The sequence below is a fragment of the Phaethon aethereus genome, assembly GCF_964289735.1.
Source record: "Phaethon aethereus genome assembly, chromosome: 1".
NCBI lineage: Eukaryota > Metazoa > Chordata > Aves > Phaethontiformes > Phaethontidae > Phaethon > Phaethon aethereus.
This window is the reverse complement of record NC_138575.1, coordinates 45,369,292-45,387,008: the sequence shown is the minus strand read 5'-3', so window position 1 is coordinate 45,387,008 and position 17,717 is coordinate 45,369,292. Positions and strand designations below refer to the sequence as shown.

The 17,717-nt window shown below is 38.4% G+C and overlaps 1 protein-coding gene across 3 annotated transcripts in view; it reads left to right on the top strand.

Moving 5' to 3' along the window:
* Positions 1–17,717, top strand: part of PPP1R12A (protein phosphatase 1 regulatory subunit 12A) — a gene marked incomplete at both ends in the record, with an annotated part of 126,321 nt that overhangs the window by 27,813 nt on the left and 80,791 nt on the right. The window lies entirely within an intron of this gene.

The window sequence follows — 17,717 nt, the reverse complement described above, 5'->3', positions numbered from 1 at the left end:
GCCTTATATGGTCAACTTGCTTTGTAGTGTTTCAGTGAAATTAAGGCAGCCATCCAACAACAAAAAAAAAAAACCACCCCAACCAAAACAGCCCAGCTGGCTTTAGCTTTGTCTATAATACCCTCTTTCTTGGCCTCCTTCAGTAGCACAGTAGCTAATTATTAGAACTAAAAATGTGGCAAGAGCCTATGTAGCTAGTAGATGAAATTCCTTTTGTGGCAGTGACTGTATACTAAAGATTTAATGCTAATTTAATAAAGAATAGTAGCACATTGATAATACAGCTTTGTTGCATAATGAACTTTTGCCATCAGATAAGCTTTACCCAAGCTTGTAAACTGGTGATAACTCCTGTAGCTGTTATAAACAAAGTTTAGTCAACAGAATCCAGCATGCTTTTTTTCTGTGCGTTTGACCTGTTTATTAACTGCTTGAATAAATGCTAACAGTTTAAATAAGCACCTGTTGAGGCTTGCATGTTAAGGGATTGCTTCAGAGAGATCTGGTTCAGGTTCCTCTGGAAAGAGCATCCGAGCATGGTGGCACCAGTCATTGAAAATGACTATGTTTGCAGTGAGGTAAGCTACCCTGTATTTACTCTCAAGTATTAGGATGCACATAAGCTTTACTGTAATTCTCCTTGTGGTAATTTACATACCTATACTTTAAAAAACCCTTCTGAATGAGAGGCTAGACTGTTAAACTTAGTCATATCTCTTTATTCAGATACACAAAATCCTGTTTTACAAGAAGTATCATAAATTGAGAACGCAAGAACATCAGCAGCTTTGTTTAGAACACCAATGAAGAACACAACATAACTTTCTATTGCGCTAAAGGAAAAAAAGCACTTTGTCACTCATCTATGGTGATGAGAGTAGTATGATGTAAAAATACTATAGTATTCACTTGACTTGCAGTGAAGAGAATTTTTTCTGTATCTGGGCTGCCCTAGGCCTCTTTCAGTTAATCACATAGCTCCAGTGACTGATTTGTATAAAAAGGAAAGGCCAATCTAGTGAGCTCAGTAGTAAGTCATCTCTGCTTCTGCTGATATGGGGCATTCCGATCAGCTTTTAAAGCAGTAGCTTTTGGTTTTTGATGTCTTTTGGTCTCAACTCTTACTAGCTTCATGTAATTACTTCAGCTCCTTGTACCAGCAGAAAGGGTGAACAGCTGATTCCTATTTACTTTCTCCACATTACTCATGATTTTGTAGCCTTTTATTATATGGTCCTCAGAGTCTTTGTTCTAGGCTGAAAAGTTCTGGCCTACTGAGTTTCTTTTTCTGGAAAACAGTCCATACGTCTGGTCAAAAGTATGGATCTCTACAAAGTCTGTTCTCTTACTGTTTTCAGCTAAGAGCTATAAAGGATGATACTGTCTTTTTTCTTCAGCCAGTCAGGGATGGGTTTGCCACTGTGCTAGGGCATTCTGTCAATTGTAACTGCAGAATGACAACTGAATGTTTTTATACACAATCAGATGGGGAGAAGCAAAGAGAAAGTCATCTTGCGTGGATGTGTGTTTTTAACATTCTAGCATTTTGGAGGCTATTTAGGATTTTTCAGAACTCCTTTTTTCAAACGTCGTCAGATTCACCAGAGAGTGCTTTAGAGAAAAGCTGATATCCAACAGAATTTACCAAGACCTAAAGAAAAACTGCCATACTGTACAGTGATATCTAAGTTAATTTTGAATATGGTAATTCAGAGCATGGAAGCAGTACAGATACCAGATTGCTGTGGGCTTCTAAAATCAGTTAGAGACACGCTAGTACTATCTCTGCTGTGACCTCTTTGCCTCCACTAGCACAGAGGAGGAAGCTGTAAGATGCAAAAATAGAGTAGGCATGTAAGAAGTGAGTCACAGCAGTGAAGGCAAAAATGAGCTGTCAGATGTGGGCTGACTGTCAGGATGAAACTGAGAGTTAGGAAAATTAAATGGTGGTGTGGAAAAGGAAGTGGGAGAGAAAGGCTGAATACTGGGAATACCGAAATAATGGAACTCAGGTCGTGGTGTATTGGATATGAGGTAATTAATGTTGCCTGTGAAATCTGTACTTGGTCTTAACACGCATTAACCTTTTAATAATCTGTTATGTCATCATACCTAGATTACAGGGCCTGTATAGAGGATTTGCTCTTGGGATAGTTCAGGACATCTGATAAAAGATGTCGTTGTGCATGGGACTTCTGCTTTATTGGGGTGGGGGAAGAAAAGAATGGTATATGGGGTAGGAGACTGACTGCAGGGAAATCTCTAAAAACATTATGCGCTTGTGGCTGTAAGGATAATGACAGGAAGCTTTTCTTTAGACATATGAAGTGGTGTATATCCTAAAACCTGTTCCATGGTATTTGAAATCGTATGGTTAAATCAGGGGGTACAGCTTTGTTGACCTTTTTGTCTGTTACCATTTACCATCTGTAAAATGATAACTTTGGGTGGAGGGTTTATGAAAATTCTACTTCTGTACCTAAATGGTGGTAAGTGCTGATAGGTAGAAGAGCCCATGAGAAAATGAGTTCCATTTGGAACAAGATATGAGTAATACAGCCGAACACTGAACAGTGAGGAAAAAGCAATAATTTTGAATAGCTGCACATAATGAAAGCACTGATCATTTCATAGATTGAATAAAACAAGTTCCTTTGGCCACAGAGAAATAGAGATCATGTAGGGCTGCACACAGGTCATACGCTTGTGGGGCCAGTTGCTTTGGCTTAGGCAGCATTAATTAAAGCATTTCCTAGTCCTGGAATATTTGGCTGTTCGGTTTATATATAGGTCTGTGCATAAATGAAAATATAATGTAAAAGTGGAGTCCTTAGAGAAGCATAAAGCTTAAACACGTTTTGGCTAATTTAGTAGTGTAAATTAAGCTGGCAGAACAGCTTTCCCCTCCAGGAATTCTTGCAGAGGAGAAAAAGCAAGCTCAAGGCAGTGAAGGTAGTCTTCTGGCATGTCATGGAGTGGGTTTCTTTTTTCTGTTTAACACAGAGGGAGTTTCTCGACGTGCATTCTGAGGTATTTGGACCATAGCCCCTAGACAGATGGATAGATTTTTCATAAAAAAAATAGAGAACTAGTTTTTAAAACAGTTTGTGTTGCCGGACCTTTCAGTTTGCAGTATGAACAGTGGATGACTGAATAGCAGAGAAAGCCAGATGGGCCTTTGTCTGTTTTTCTGAAACAGGGAAACTTGGAAGTCTTCCCTGTCAAACCCTACCCCTGCCCTTGCTGCTGCTCTGTCCCTGCCAGGGCCACTGAATGGTTACCTGCCAAAACTGCAGCACGTAGGCTTTCCCCATGCTCAGGCAGCATCTCTGCTTTCTCCATGCAATCAAATCTGTTTCCTTTTTTTTGTGTTTTCCCACCTGTTTATTTTAGGACTTGTTCTTATGTATTTATGGGGGAGATGCAGTCAGTAATGCACTCATGTTGCTATGACTGACCTTAAAGCCAATGTGCTTTTCAACCAGGTTTTCATTTTTGTGCTCTTTGATAATAATCATCTTTAACTAGCAGTCTGGTGTACAAGAAGCAGACTTTAAAACATCTATTATTAATTTAACGATGACGTGCGTACTGCTAAGGTCAGGTGAACTTCTGCGTTCTTGTTATTTCTTTCAAGCTGACACAGTCCTGGTAAAGAGAAGGCCAGCGTGTTTTCTGCCCAGGTGCAATTCAAAGATGTCAGCGGTCTCTCAGAAGTTAGAAGTCAACACAAATGAGTTACTACATAATTAGAAATGTAGGCTTTTACCCCTTTCTCCAGAATCCTTTCTGAGAAGGAAAGTCAGAAGTGGCTGCAGCTCCAAGGTGCAGCTAAGCCAGTGCTGTACTTTGCTGCCTTGGAAGGGCGTGCTCTTGTTCCTTCCTCCCACCGGGCTGTTTTCTTCCCCTCCTCTTTATTTATTTATTTTGGTGGGTGGGGAGGGAGAAAGGGTTGTTTCTGCCTTGCTGGTGAGTTGAATTGGCTAATGGTGAGTCTGACAAATGCTTTTGGGAGTGTGCAGTTGAGAATGAGGAGGGAGACTGGGACCTCCCTATTTGTCAACAGTGAGCTCCTGTAGAATCATGCCCTGAATGATTAGTGTACGCTAGCTCAAAGGGGTTAGGGTTTGCTGGTTTTATAACACTACCTCCTGCAGGGAACAGAACATTGATTAAAACTCATCTTGAAACCTAGAAATTAAAATTATCCAATAGGGATGGTGCTTTGAAACATTGCCATCTCCTGAATGTCAGAGATTCTAATGCAGAATATTCAGGTGTGAGGGTCCAGTTGTTATCAGCTGCGGTACTGTTTTTGTATAGTTACCTAAAATGAAGTGTAGCAGGGGAAGAAGATCTATTAGAAGCTCTATTAGAATACTTTCTTAAATGATGTGTTTTTGTCAGCATTCGACAACAAGAACTTTTACCAAAGGTATCTTCCACTAACTTCTTAAAAGTGTATCATGCACTGCTAAAGACAGTGGAAGAAGTAAGTCAATGTCTTTGACTCAAGTGAAAGCTTCCTGCAAAGTGACACTGTTGATGAAGTAGTGAACATAAGTACTTAGCCTTTTTTAAGAAATATTTTGGTTTTCTGGCAAGTTTCTTTAGTGCCTTTTCTCCCTGAAACTGATGTCTGAGCTTCCAAAATCTGTCATGCAGGACTGAGAAGCTAGAGATGAACCGCTGCAGCATGTGTAAGAATGTATGAATTCCTTGTACTGTGGCAAAGGAGCAGATGACACGAGTGCTGTGCTGATTGTGGCATATATGCTATGGGTGACAACTGCTCATCCAGGTACAGTATTTTCCTCTTGCTTGGATAAAATTGCTCTTCAAAAGGGTAGTGAGAAGTGGAAGATTTAGAGGTTACTGTACTACAGGTTTGCCTTTACACACAAAGGGAACTTGTTTTGTGAGGGCCTAAGGCTCTGTAGATGCTGGGGAAAATACAGCTGTATCCTTGCCCTTCTTGTAAGCTCTTCCCTAGATGTTTGCAGGGAATTTGGCGATGGCAGGCGCAACCTCTTCAGGCAGTGCAAGTCGTGCCACACAGCATAGGCAATGACCACAGCTGTTTTTTAATTCTTCTATCCAGTATGGCTGACTTGTTTAGCACCTGTGTTAATATTTTGTAGTGCTGGGGTAGTGTTAACAGTTCTCTGCTGTTTTCCCAGGTATTTCAAGATCTCTTTAGAAAATAAATATCAGCAGACTTGAAGCTGCCTTGTGTTCTTGAGTAGTGGCTACGAGAGCTACCTAAGCATACTTGTGATTTGTATTACCAAGGTCTACTGACTTAAATAGTGATCTGTGGGGTTTTAGCATTTTTCTTTATTACTGGTAGACTGGAAGGTGGTATATAATCCTCATTATGTAAGACAAATGAAACTCTCTGCTTCTTTCAAAACACAAAGCAGAGGTGTTTGTTGACCAGCTCTCTCTCCCCTATATTATTCGTATATATGCCCTATACCACCAGGATTTTTTTCCCCATTCTTAATAAAAGAAATACCTTGGTATTCCTGCCTCTGCCCAGTGTGTTTTTTCACTGGTGTTCATAGCTTTCCTTTCCAAATTTCTACTCTCTGTTACTTAAAGTTTATACTGATTTATACCCATTTTTAAAATTCTGATTTTATATTGATTTTCACAGTTATATTTGTTAAACATTTTGTTCTTATAAAGCAAAGGAATGGCAGCAATTCTCTACTACTGTAACTTGCTAATCAAGTTGCTTTGTAGAGTAACAGCTTCTGGTCCATGTGCTACCTATTAAAAAAAAAAAAGACTTGAAAATTATCGCTTTTAAAATGCCGTGTGTTGTGTATATATAGTGGCATATGCTGTTGTAGATGAGTCTCTGTAAACTCCAATTATTCTACTTGTTGGGTGTTGTCTTCCTCTCCATTTTTTAATGTAATTGGGAGGTAAGCGGTTTCCTAGGAACGTCTGATTACTTGCAGTTTCTTCGTTAATCTGTCATACTGAGTTTCTAATGGGACAACTGTACGCAGTATTTCCTGTTTAGATAGACCAGAGGGGGTCCGATGTCGAAGCTGGTACTTCTGTCATGCCCTTTTGGGAGAGGGAAAGTTCACAAAGTGGGTGTTGGTTTTTACGTTTGTGGCTGGAGATAAACTGTTAGACGTCTGTGTTAAGAAATACTCATGGCTGTTTTCTCGTGCTGGTGAAAAAGTTGGATACAGTCGAAAGATGGTTGTTGGAGGTGGGACTGGGATTGCTGCTGGGGCAGAGGAAGGCACGCGCAAGTGAGCGCAGGTTTCCTCTTGGTTCCAGCCAGTGAGGGTTTGCTCAGCAAGTTGCACGATGTGGCTGGCCTATTGAAAATGGAGTATTAAGTTACACTGTGGCAAAAATGCCTTTTTTAGAAGTTGCGAACCGTATCTGTGTAGATGAACCGCTGCATAGCTAGCCTTTGAGAGAGAGGGAGTTCGGTGTGGAATACTTTTTTTCATCTTTATACTTGACAGAGGCTTGTAGTGCATTTGATTATCATCTTGTTGTTTAACTACACTAAAACATGGCAATGTATTTCGTGTAAGTTATTTTAGAAGATTGTTTAGCAAATTTAGCAAAGGCACAGCATGTGTACACCCTCATTTAACTTCTAAGGGATTCCTGAAGTGCCTAGTCTGACTTGAATTTTGGCTTTAGTGTAGTTCAAGTTGATCTTAGCCTTGCAGAGGATTTATTTGAGTCTCGGTGACCTTTGTCTGTTGCAATTACCTTATCTTGTGGGGATCACAGTGACATTTCTTTGTGCAGATTAAATGAGAAAAATGGCTTTGGACAGGTTGTTCAAGTGATGCTCTGTGTTTACCTACAATGTGGAATATGAAAATATATGTGGAAATTACTTGACACCGAATTTTTTAGCATTGTCTGTACTTTATGTGCTCTCCTAATTCCTTCAAATTCTGGGCAGATCAAAAAGCAAACCAGGCCCCAGTTTCTTTAGGTTTTAGTCTTGAATGTATTTCTGAAGTCAGAAATTAATTGAGCTATTTTGAAGTGTAGTTATGTATATATGTGTGTACCACAGCCAGTCTTTTCTAAAAAGGAAAATTGGAGAGCTGCTGCTTGTTTTTGCTGTTGAAAAGTGAAGTTAAAATGCATATACGTTACTGTAGAGTGTAAAACATACTGTGCTGTCTTTAGGTGTTGATAATGCTAACAGGATTATCGTGGAGGCATATCAACATCTCTGGGTTGCCCTGAGGAGGAGGTGTTACTTCTGGTATACCTGGCAGAGGTGCTGTCCGGCCCCTGCAGGGTTGCGGGGACTGGAAGCTGCAGGTTTCTCACCTTGTTACCATCTGGATAGACAAAATCTGTATCAAAAATTACAAATTTAAGAAATAGCGACTGTGGGATATTTAGTGTAACAAGTTTGGCCAATTTGCTTTTGGATAATTTTGCTGAAACTATTTAATTGGTTTTTAGACAGTCCTTGGTTTTCTGCTAAAATTTTAGTAAGCCTGTCAGAATATCCCGCTTTCATTTGGAACCTGCTGACTTGCAACCTAAGTCAACTTCAAAACTTAGTAGCATTTTTGAAGAGCTGAAAATGCTTTCCAATTTATTTAGTCCATTCAGTGAATCATAAACTCGATGGTAAATTGAAAAATTTACTGGGATTTATATTAAACAAGGATAGCTTTTCTTTTCCCAATCTAGCAAGAGAAAGTAGGAGTAGCAATATATTCTTTCTTTAAAAATGGAAAATTATGAGAAGCAATTTGTTGTTTCCTGTTTATAAGTTGTACTACCTTTGTTTAATTGGTTTTGTGTACAAAATGCAATTTTGATAAAGTATATTTACCACACTTAAGATAATTTGATTAATATTTACGTAATTCAATTTTACTTCTAATTTAATTCTTGTTTCCATCCACGTATGAGAAGATTATATTAATTTTTTTATGTATAAAATGTATGTAAATCAATCATACTTCACATGTACATTTTTATTCTGTTAAATTGCAATATACAAATTAGTTGTTTCTTTACATAATTCCCCTACTTAGGGGGGAAGAAAGCCCTGATTGATACCAGCCTTATTAGCTCACTAAAAATATCCTTTTCTTCTAACATATTGTGTAATGATGAGTATAAAACCACACAAAGCAAGTGCTAACTGAATGAAGTATTCATAGGTGTGTAGTTGCAAATTTGAGTGTCTTACTGCCTTTTTGTAGCTGTGGTCTTGTTTTTTTCTGTTCAAGGTGCTTTTTGTTGTCAACAGTAATGTGTAGCGGGAAAGTAAACACACAGAAAGTATCTTGATTAGTTTAGTATGCTCTTTTTTTTTTTTTCCTTGGCGGGGTGAAGGGTTATCGCTGTTTTTATTAAATTCAATGTTATTACTTTCATTCTGCTCAACTTTGCCACTTCACTTGGCTAAAAGTAGAAAGCAATGAAAACTTCCCCTAGATCCTGCTAAAGCAGAAGATCAGATGTCAGTTGACGAGTGGATCGCTGATGTAGCCCGTAGGGTTCACAGCGCAGCACTGGTAGATGTGGTCAGGTTTGCTCTCTTCCAAGGCAGCGCAGTTTTCCTCTCCTGGGAGCTCAGAGCTGCATAGAGGTGCCAGGCAGAAGCAGAGGAAAAAAGGGGAACTTGGCACAGGTGGTTTAAATGAAATCCAAGGAACATAAAAGTGAACAAATCTGTTTATGTAAACAATTCTTTCAGTAAGTTTTCTTGGTGCCTTTTTGGTTTGCTAAATCATTGATTTGGTGAAGAACAGACATTAGAGGGTATCAGTATGTTAGGTATTTTAAACTGAAAAGCTGCTTTGGCTCATGAATTTGTTTAGTTGCCCATGTGCTAAAAGCAGGTTATCTTTACTCATGGAAACATTTAAGTATTTGAAATATGACGGGCATATTCTTAGATTTAATGGGGACAGAAAGATATATACTGTATGACACTGCCTTCTCCATATCAAATGTAATATTTACGCATTATGTGACTGTGAAAACTGATCACTGCCTGCCAAAATTATAACAATAAATGCTTAATAGCTGCATAAAGGCACTGTATTTCTACAGTATGAAAATCTTGTTTACTCCCAAAACCCACTTCTCTTAAATGTGTGAAGACAGCTTCTGCACCTGTCAGAAGGTAGATGTGGAGGGTTGTATGTCTGTGTCCTCCTGAGCAGGATGCATCAGCCACAACTGTTGGAAGTGCCTCAGAAAGCGAACTGCAAAGACACAGGCCAGAAAAGTGAGAAAGCCATTTGTGAAATGAATGGGTCTGAAATTTGGTTCAGGATTTAACTCTGGACAAATGGTGGAGATTTCGACAACGTGTAACTAAAGTGAGATGTCAGATGTAATTTGTACATACCTACCTGCGTAAGCCTTCAGGGTTCAAACCAGCTTGTGAATTTGTGCATTGTACTCACTGTAATACCATGCTGTCAAGTCAGTAATCTCTCATGCTCTTTCATCTGCAGTGTGGTTATAAAGCTGACTAAGAAACCTGAATCTACCTTTAAAAGTAAGTTCTGTTGTTCCACAGAATGTATTACTTTTAATTTTAAATGGAAAGAAACCAGAAGAAACAGCAGAAGTTGTTTCTCAGATGCTTAATACCATGAGCTTAGGGGAGAGCCTCATTTGTGTGAAGTTGAGGCACAGGTTGCTTCAGAGAGACCTTTGCGTCCAGTATCTTCCCCAACTTCATGTCAATATGTTGAGCCAGGAGACAAAAGGACATTCAGGCAAATAGAACTGCTCCAGCATCAGTATTTTAGTCTTTGAATGCTGTTTGGTTTGATGTATTCTAAAATAATTTTGTAAAGACTAGCATTTTTTACCATGACATCTCATTTTTCCAGGTTGGTTTGGGGTTTTTTGGCCGGCTTTTTCCAGGTAGGAAAAACCTACCATTTTTCGGTAGGTTGTCTTGAGATTTTCCTTTGAGTTGAAATAAATGAATACCAGTAAAGTTTAATATTAAACATTTAGTATAGAGATAACTTCTACTGTGGGAATTTCAAGTGTTCCTGAAAATAGATTTGCCCGCAGCTAAAAAAGAAAACAAATATTTATTTGAAAGTAGATTTGCATGTAATACTAGGTAGTCTGGTGTAGTTGTGTTTTTTTACAGCAAAAACAGGAAAGCGGGATTTAGACTGGGTTATTTTGTCCATAAAATGTCTGTCAGCGTGAGTATTGATCCATTACTGGAATTGCTAGCAGGAACAGTAGCGTCTCTGGGTATAGTAAATAACATGTTATGGCCAGCTCTCCTCTTCCCCTTATTTATCTCAGCAGGAGGTTAGAGGACAAGAATAATTCTATCGCTAAAACCATTTAAATATTCAATATTCTATTACAGTCCTGATTAAGAACTATGATTAAGCATTTATTAGAGTCTAAATAGTGGGATGTCCCTATGAAATTAGTTTTATAGCATGTAGATTAAATCAGTCTCAACAGTGATAGATTTTAGGGTTTTTCAAGAATTGTGCCCTTAATTAAATTTACAGGTTTAACTATAAATTACCACTAACGAAGCTTAAGTGCCTGTAATTAATTTAGTAGTTCAGTGTAACAGAGAAAACAAAGCGAAATTGTAATGAAATGAAATTATGCTCATACTGAATGTTTGAGCTAAACAATTACCGGTTTCATGTAGCTCTTGGTTTTACCCACCTCTTTGAGCTGAAATAAAATCTAAGCGAACTTCTATTGAGATATGCTCATGCATATGACAAGGTGTTTACATGAAGTGGAATTAATAGCTAGAGAAGTTTGAGTTCTGCAGTGATTTGTCTATTTTTGTCAATGTTTGACAGCTCTGCAGCATTCAAATTAAGTCATGATGGTTAATAGGTGCTCGGTTTCAATAGCCTCTGCATGCCTTCCCCATGAGACTTGAATGGACATGAAACGTTTCAACAGCCTCAAATAGTGTTCTCTCCTTAGGAGCGAGTGTCTTGCCCACCTGCTTTTGCAGGTGTCTAAAAGGATTCTCATTTTCTACACTTAAAAGTGAAACCTTTCCAAGAACTTTCTCCGGAAAAAAGTTTGCTGCCTGGCAGTGGGGGAAGGGATTTGACATTAAGATTGACGCATACTCTGGGCTGAGACAAATACAGACAATAAACCTGAAGCTGCCGGAACTTGCTGAAGCAATCAGGTGCTCTTGAAATGATTTGTTAATTTGAATTATCAGATATGGAAACTATCAGTTTAACAATTTTGTATGGACCAACTCTGCAGGACTTTAAAAAGTAGGCCATTCTTAACTGAAAATAGCACACACATGCCTCATACACGCATTATTTACGAACAAGTTAAACTAACACTAGTGTAGCAAAAGGGTAATATTACTAGTTTATCAAGAATATTTGCAAGGTGAACCATTCCCTTTTTATTAGTAAACATACTTCAATCCTAAAACTATATTTTGTCAGTACACAGGGTTATCCAGTATTACCCCAGCTCACTGAAAAATATAAGCCGTGATTTGTGGGTTGGCTAAATGAACACGGGAATGATTATACTTAATTTAATAATTGAGCAATAGTTGTCATCCGTAATATTAGACTAGTGCCTGAAGTTCTGTTACAACACCAAAACTGTCCTGTTTCTTACCGTAAACATGAATATTAACGGCAGCCCTTCCACCCTGTATATACTATATTAAAAAAGAATACTCAGCAAATGTAAAATACGTGCTTTTATAGTGATTCCTTAAATAGTAAATAAGTGTACTGATGACTGATATTTCAGGACCTAATTTGTTGGTCGTTCTTGTTACCATTTATCCTGGAAGCATGCCCAAATAGTCACTGAGTCTTAGGACATTGTCATTACAAATACTGGACTCTGAAGATGTCATGCTTTGTATGAAAACATTGAATTAATGACCTGCAAACAAATTTAAGGTGGAAAAAAGTATTTCTCCTTTGTTCTAGTGGCTGTAACTGCCAGGTTACCTTGAACCTGTAGCTTGGAAGTTAGATATGGCTTATGATTTCATTTCATATGCCTTACTGCCACTTCACTTGTTTGTGCTGCATTCTTAATTAATGTGCAGCATAAATATGTAACCTACCAAAAGTGGTAAGTGTTGCTTAAGCTTGATTTGAATCTTTTGACCATATTTCTTTTTATGACTTCCCAATTAGTAGTTTATTGGGGGGAGGGGGAAGAATTGCCGTATGTAAATTTATTCTTTTTTTCCCAAGGAGAGTGCAGATGAACAGAAGACGTTCATAAACAGCATGACTAATGAACTGTGATGTCTTCTGTCCTGACAAAACCTTTCCTCATGAGGGCAAAAATCATTGCAGGCTGCAATCGCTGTTCAGACTATGGGGATTCTCTGGTGATGCTGAGCTCACTGGTGGGCCAGTGAGAGGACCCAGGTAGAAGTGGTAATTGTTGAGTTCACACTGTGAACTCCTCTGTGGCAGAATTATTCAAGAGGACTCACCCTTAAACCACCTTTTCATGACAAGCAGGGAATTTAATTCTCTGTAGCCTCTATTCCTGTCTCAATTTCAGTTGAAATTACTGAGAGAGGGAGGACAGCCAGGTAGACAGAGCTAGTAATGTGATTTCCTTTGGAAGTCCATGCAAATGAGAAAGTAGGCTACAATGTGTTGTAAATTTAAAAGTGAGAGTGGTAGAAGTGGTTGCAAATTTAGAAATGTGTTCTTTGAAAAGTGTCAGTTTGGAACAAGAAGCTTTAACACAGGTTTTGTAATGGATGAAATTTCACAGTAAAACAAAATTTTGGTTCTCTAGTGGAATTAGGACGTGAAGATGAATCTCAGAACAAGGCTTCCTCTCTGAATATAAAACATGTTTTAATATAATCAAATAGTTCTGTTTTAATCAGATAAAGGTAATACTTTATTGCTGTCCTTCGCTTACTTTATTCAATTTTAAATTCTGATTGCTTTTCTGATCCACTTCAGATCCAGTTCAGCAAAGTATGTCGCCATAGCTATAAGGGTGTGTTATATGATGGCAGAGGGAACAAGCAATCCAGAGTGAAGAGAACAGGAACCACTTTGAACCAGCTCTGCTGCTAGGTGTGGATCCCTCCCTTAGTTTGATTCTCGGGTTCGTTAACAAAGATGTTAATGTCCTGCTTAGTTCCATTGGACTCACTGGGCTTGGTTCACTAGATAAATCAAAGGAAGGGATAAACTATTCTCCAAGCCACTGCATGAGGCCTTTTTCCTGTTTCCAGCATTCCCACTGGAATTCAAAATAGTTGTTTGGCTTGTTTTGTCCCTTTAAGTCTAGTGTATTATTCTGTGTTCATTTTTTGACTCCTTTTCTGTACTAAGAGTAAATAAGGAAGAATGAAATGTGATGGCAGAGGTTAAATACAGAATGTTTATTTTCTGCTGTTAGAGGCAAAATTTTGTGCAACAGATCAGATTACAAACCAAGTAACAGTGAAAGGTAGGTTTTAATCTCTAGAAGATACTGGTGAAAAATCGAATGTCTAAATCTCATTACATGGCATTACCTCATTAGATCTTATGATTGATGGAAAACAATAAAAATTGTAGTCCAATGCAAGGTACATACTGTATAGCTTTGCCGTGTGTATATGGGACCGTAGTCTAACCGACTGCTTGTCTCTTTCCCTAATTATTTTTTTTTAATACGGACTTGTTTTTCCTGTCTTTTGGGGAGGAGTACTGTCTGCTGGATTCTTTGGGTGGTTACTTACTGAGGGACCAAGCAGTCTAGATATCTCTTAGCTATCTATTTTTAAGGTTACTTACTAACTTAGGCCTACCCTTCACCTATGTACTTAACACCTGATAGTAAGAAGAGCCTGCTAGATCACATGCCACTTAACACTGGGATATGAAGTCATAGTGAACATGGTTAAAATCTAGCATGTTCAGCAGGCATCTGGTTATCCCCTCCTGAGTGATCAGAAAGTATTTCTGGGAAAAGTTTAAAATGTTGTTTTGCTTAACACAGGTGTGTTGTTTCCAGGACGAGTGGGACCTACCTAGGGTTGGTCTGTGTGGGAGCCTGCTCTTCGCAGTCCAGGATTCAGGTTGTTGTACAAATAGAAAGCAGTTTCCTTTCCTGGGTCTTAATATACTTCCTTTGAGATTTCATCTCTGTTCTTATCAGAAAAGGTAACCAGACTTTGCATTATCAACTTTGCTTTGTTTTGCTTCCTTTATGACTAATTAGCCTAGTTGCTAAATTAGTTCCCAAAGGAAACAAGGTTTATATGATTGCACTGTCCAGCTGTTGTTCTGTTTGGGGCCCGTTGGCTAACTTCTATCAAATTTGGCAGAGTAATGAGTGCTTCATGCAGAAATGCTGCCTTTCTACCAGTTTGTGGAGGCTGGGAACGGCGTTGAGAAACAGAACCAGTTCATGGGATGAAGGGAAGCTTGAGTATGAGCTCCCATGCTCCCCTCAGGAGCTGGCTGGTGTGTGTTCTCTACAGATGTGGTGGTCAGCAAGCATTCCGAAAGAGCTTTAGAACGACCTGTTGTTTCACTACGTGGTAACTGAGGCTCTCGGTGGGAATTAAGGACTGTGAAGGGAGAGAATGGGACGGGGAGATGAATGCCAAGAACCGAGATTAATCCTAGAAAGTTTGTAGCAGATGTGGAAGAGGAAAGCTCGTGGCTATCTATCCCCTGTGCGGGGAGTGGGACAAATGTAGTCATGGGAATTTATTTTATTGAGTCACTGTAACATCAGTGGAACTCTTTGTTACTTACATCTTGCATGTACGTTGCTTTTTCCTTTGTAGTACTTTTAGGCTAAGGTCTAGAAGGGCAGACTTTTTGGAGGCTGTTGCTTAAAGTTTATCATGCTGTTCTGACAAACTTTCCTTTTGGGGTTGAGATGTCAGTCTTTAATAACAGAGGCACTTCTGGCACTTGATAAATACTGCTTTTAGAAGTGACTACGAAGATAGCGCAATGACAATTGGAATAGAAATGGAAAAACTGAGATAAAATTTCTTCTATAGCATTTGTTTCTTGGCTTTCTGACTCAAGGTACCTGCTGATAGTCAGAGGTGTTGTTCATATGGAAAGTGCTGAGAGTGATAAGGTCTGTCAGACACCTGCCTGTGGTGCTGGTAAGCGGAAAAAAGGGACAAGGATGTGTCATATACATGTTCTTCAGCAATAGGATCAATTGCATTTGCCTTTCTTCACCTTAAGATAGGTAATAACCTTCTTGGAGGCCACAGTGGGTTTTCTATAACATATTTCAGGTACAAGGCTCATTTTTAAGCAATCTTTGTTTAAGGAAGCTCAAAGGTTTTATTTTTTAAATTATACAACTGTCTTCCATTTCATCAACTTCAGCTTCTGTGGCTTCTGTTGTCTCATAATGAAATTGTTAGAACCGTTGTTCAGATTGTGTAATCAGTTATGAAGAACATTATTTAAACCTCACAAATGTGATCGCTAGTAATGTCAGTACTTTCCCATTTGCATATGCAAGTAAATTCTTGTATTATCTTAATAGTTACTCTTCTATCATCCTAATATATATACTCTCATAGATTGTTTATCTTTGCTTGTCATGAATGTGCGGTCTCTGATAATATATGAGAAGTGTATTTGAGCTCTCCTGATTCTTTCCATGTATGGCACAATAAACTGCCCAAATTTGGTCAAATATTTTTAGCCACTTAGTCATATGTCTTTTAATGTGCTGCATATGTAAGCTTTTGATTCACTTAGCAACAGTAGTTTTATGAGTATGTCTTGCCAGTTTTTCTTATGTATACTTGAAAAATGGGCAAGGATTGTTCTGTGTTGAGTTCTGTCACAACCAGATGGTCTGGGGGTTTTTTGTTTATTGTTTGGTTTTTTTTCCCTAATAGCGCTGATCAATTTTAAGATATCTTTTTTTCACAGAGTATGAATTTTAGAGGATTTTAAGATACATGAGTATGCAGCATATTGAAATGTAATACTAAAAGATCTATCTTTAAAAATGTATAAGCAATTTAAAAGTTTTGTGATATAAATTTATTTTCCTTGTAATAAATTGGTGAATATTATGATATACGTAGGATATCAGTGGTCAGGCAAATTGGATATCCAGAAAAACTGGATATATGGCATGTATGAAATATGGCTAGGTTAATGTTTGTGTTAAGTGTAAACAATTGTTTCTTGAATTTGTTTTCCTCCTGAACTGAGTTATGGTGTTTTGCATTTAATTTGTTTTCATGTAAGTAACAAAATGCCTTGCAAAGAGAGGCAATTCTTTCCTTTCAGAGCTTGTTACTAGCATATAAGTGTGGTACACTGATGATAAGTGGAAGAAATTGAAGACAATTTGCTTGAGGAATCTGTAGTCTTTATTGTTGGAATATGTTCATAAATTATTTTATTAAAAGAACTGCTAATTTTAGGGATGGATATGACTAAAAAGATAATTCAAAAAGTCCTTTAGGAAGGCAGTTTTCAAGAATACCTGAAAAGGTACGAAGGTTTATGAATGTTTTCACTCAAGAATGTTTTTTTTTGTTTGTTTTTAATTGAAAAGCAAATAATGCAAGCGGTGTACTGCAGTCTAGTTGCAGTCTAGCTGCAAGTTTATGGATGAACGAGTCCAGATGAGACTCGTTGTTAAAACAGTTCTGTGTTACGTTCTAAACAAAACTTTAAGTTTGTACCTAAGTAAAGCAAATGGGGTCAAAGAGGGATAATTTGTTGCTGGTTTTGTTTGTCTGGTTAAATGGGGCAGCAACACATCTCCCTCACGGTGTAGCTGTTGCCTCAGCACTACAGAATGGAGGAAAGCTTCGGGGTTCGTCTTGGAAGGCACAGTTGCTTAAATAAGGAAATCAGAGATTTTTTGCCATAATAAAGCAGTACGTAATTTTCAGTCTTTATTGTACAAGGATTCTGAAAAGTAAAATTTATACCTTAATTGCATTTAATTAGAGGCATAATTCTCTAGAAGGATTTAGGAGCCCGGCAGTAAAAGTTCTCATTTCAGCCTTCTGGTTATGTAGTATTGTTGATTTTATTAAGCTAAAAAATTAATACCAGTCTTGTGGGGTCTAGCTGTTTTGAGTCCTCGCTGTCCTGAAATGCAGAGGGACTTTTCTCTGTTGCTCTGCCCTTTTAAGGGCAGCAGTGTGGAAGCTGGCAAGAAAACTCACTGAGCACCCTGTGAGAAAAATACTCAAACGCAGAGAAGAAAGGCAAAATAGGAGCCAGTCAAGATGGAGATCTGGAGAATAGCAGTAGTTCTGCAACACTGTTTGCTTGATAATTAAGAGATGTGCAAAGAAAATATCTTTGCATTGTGCCAAATTGATCCTCAAGTAAGTTTATAAGCAGCAGTGATTAATAGACTGCTAAAAGGTGTATGGTGTGGGTAGAAAACAGCAGGGGAGTGTTGAAATGCAACGTAGCATCCCCTGCTGTACTGCTTAGCAATTAGAACCACGTTACGGTATTGTTTTCCGAACTGCTCCCCATCCCTTGGTCACAATTCTACTTCATGGTGTAGCTGTTTATTCAATTGCAATAGCCACACCAGCAGTAAGCTGGGCCTGGGGTGGAGCGAGGGCCTGGGGGCTTCATAAAGGGAACCACCTTGTACTGAAGAACAAGGTGGCAGTGGGGCTTGTAAATGGCTTCTCAGAAAACGCTTCTCAGAAAACCGGAACAAATTTACCTGAGGTGTTCATATTC